At 32.5% G+C, this 2,174-nt stretch overlaps 1 protein-coding gene across 2 annotated transcripts in view; it reads left to right on the plus strand.

Moving 5' to 3' along the window:
• Window positions 1-702: 702 nt before the first annotated feature.
• Window positions 703-2,174, plus strand: part of LOC106692839 (uncharacterized) — a gene marked incomplete at its 3' end in the record, with an annotated part of 29,199 nt that continues 27,727 nt past the window's right edge. For both annotated transcript variants that reach the window (XM_014439040.3, XM_067046466.1), the window contains 2 exon segments: window positions 703-861; window positions 980-1,143.

Below are 2,174 nucleotides of genomic sequence, written 5' to 3' on the forward strand. Positions count from 1 at the left end.
TAATGGTATCAATAGATGTTATGTGTGACAGCAGATTTTGTGATGCAGTAGTAAGGTCATTAAGGGTTTATTAGAAAAGTTTTGTTGTGTCATCATGTTGCTATGACTGTGTTAGTGTGGGTTGGGTCTGTAAAATATGATATCAATTCCGTCATTTGTTTGTTGATTTTACTTTGTTTTCTAATAATCTGAGAACAGAACTACCAAATTCATTCCAACAAAACAAGTTACGTATTTTAATTTCAATTCAAAAATCGTAAAGTTCAGAACAAGATGAAGTCTACATATGCAACTGTTCCAACTTATCACCAACCAAAATGTGTTACTATCGAAGAAAACAAATTAATAAAACATCTTTAAAATAATGAAAGTCACTCAGATTGACAGTCATCATTCACAAGCCAGACTGACGTTATTGACTTAAATCATGAATATCCTCATCCTATCATTCCGATTAACCTCTACTTTTACAGGGTATTATCAGATCTGGCAATGAACATAGGAATCACTCAACTGAAATCAAGAAGGCTAGAGATCGAGAGGTGAGAAATGACTCTACCCTGCCCCGATACCATACGAGAGATATGAGTTAGTTAAAAAAGAAGAGAAGGTTTAATGCGAAAGTAGGTATCTATTTTTTTTCTTTCTGGTCCCCAACAAAACATATACAATATAATAAACTCATCATTCATATTGACCAGACAACATTCGAAAATTATAATTTTGTTTATATATATTTTTTCATAATAACAATATAGAAATAAAATTTCCCTAACACATGTTACATATTTTGTGCCGTAAATCTTGCTGTGACAAAATCAACTTTAACAAGATTCTCCCTCGGAAAAAAACACAGCGCAGGTATGTAACCAAGTGGAGATTGTAACATACCGATAAATTTACAGTGATATGGTGGATTTCTTTTCACTATATTAAACAAGACCCTGAAGATAAAATTAAGGTTTTCGGTGATTTCCAGAATATGGATTATATTTCAAGGAGGAAATGACAACAGTGACCAGTTTTGCCTGAGCCAAATGTCACTGACTTCCCAATGTAACGGATAAATCCAATCCCAGCAGAAGAAAATTGTTGAAGAAAGAGCGACAAAACACACTTAAGAACGTGATCAGACAATTTCAGGTATCTTTTTTACATATTTTTTCAATAATTCTGATAAATAAGGGCCTGTTTCCAAGTGATAGACATCTGTCGTGCAAGTAATATTATAGCAGAGTTGAGAGGTTCGATTCTGGTCTGGGCGTTTTTTTTATTTCATGGAGATTCCACAGAATGGAAAATCGTCCCTCCCACTATGGTTAGAATAGGTTGGTTACCAATCCCACCAAAAAATATAATAACAGTATTTGTTTACAAGATTGTGAACATAACCTCGCGTTCAGTAGTACAAATGAGTGAATTATTGATAATTATAACGATAAATATAATTAATATTTATTGCATATTATCACCAATAAATAAAAAAGAGAATACATACAAGGTTACATGCTATGTATAAGGTTAGTATTATGAGGTTATAACATGCGACAATGCTTGTTCATGTCAGTTGTTACTCACAGGCAGATAGTTTTACTATTAGTGCGACAGGATTGTCACAACAGTGAATATCGTAGTCTAAACGATGGCGATGGCTGCGACAGCAGTAATTGTTAACATCAACATCAATGTAGGATCGAGATATCAGAAGCAAAATATCGATATCTATATTATATCGACACTAAAATGTCGATATTAAAAAATATCTATTTTTTTATTTATTTATTGAAATTATCAACCGATAGTACTTTGATCATTACATTAGATATGGCGAGGCCTTCTTTTTAGACGCCTCAGAAGATTGTCTGGGATGGTTAAGGATAAGAGATTAATAACTAGAGGGTAAGGATTCCGAATGAGAGAAATTGCATCTCTTTCAGGTTAATTCTGCCACGAAAGAGATGTTGAGGTCATCATGGATGAATTTATATGTGACGTAATAATAATAATAGTTTATTGGCATCAGTATTGACAAAAGCCTCTCCCATGAGGAGGAATTTATAGTAGTTGGCTATATCAGGATACAAGAAAAAAAAATATTGATACATATACAAAACCATAAATATTGATACATATACAAAACCATAAATATTGATACATATACAAAACCATAAATA

Source organism: Halyomorpha halys, unplaced genomic scaffold (genome assembly GCF_000696795.3).
Source record: "Halyomorpha halys isolate HHAL.00 unplaced genomic scaffold, Hhal_1.1 Scaffold73.1, whole genome shotgun sequence".
Classification (NCBI taxonomy): domain Eukaryota; kingdom Metazoa; phylum Arthropoda; class Insecta; order Hemiptera; family Pentatomidae; genus Halyomorpha; species Halyomorpha halys.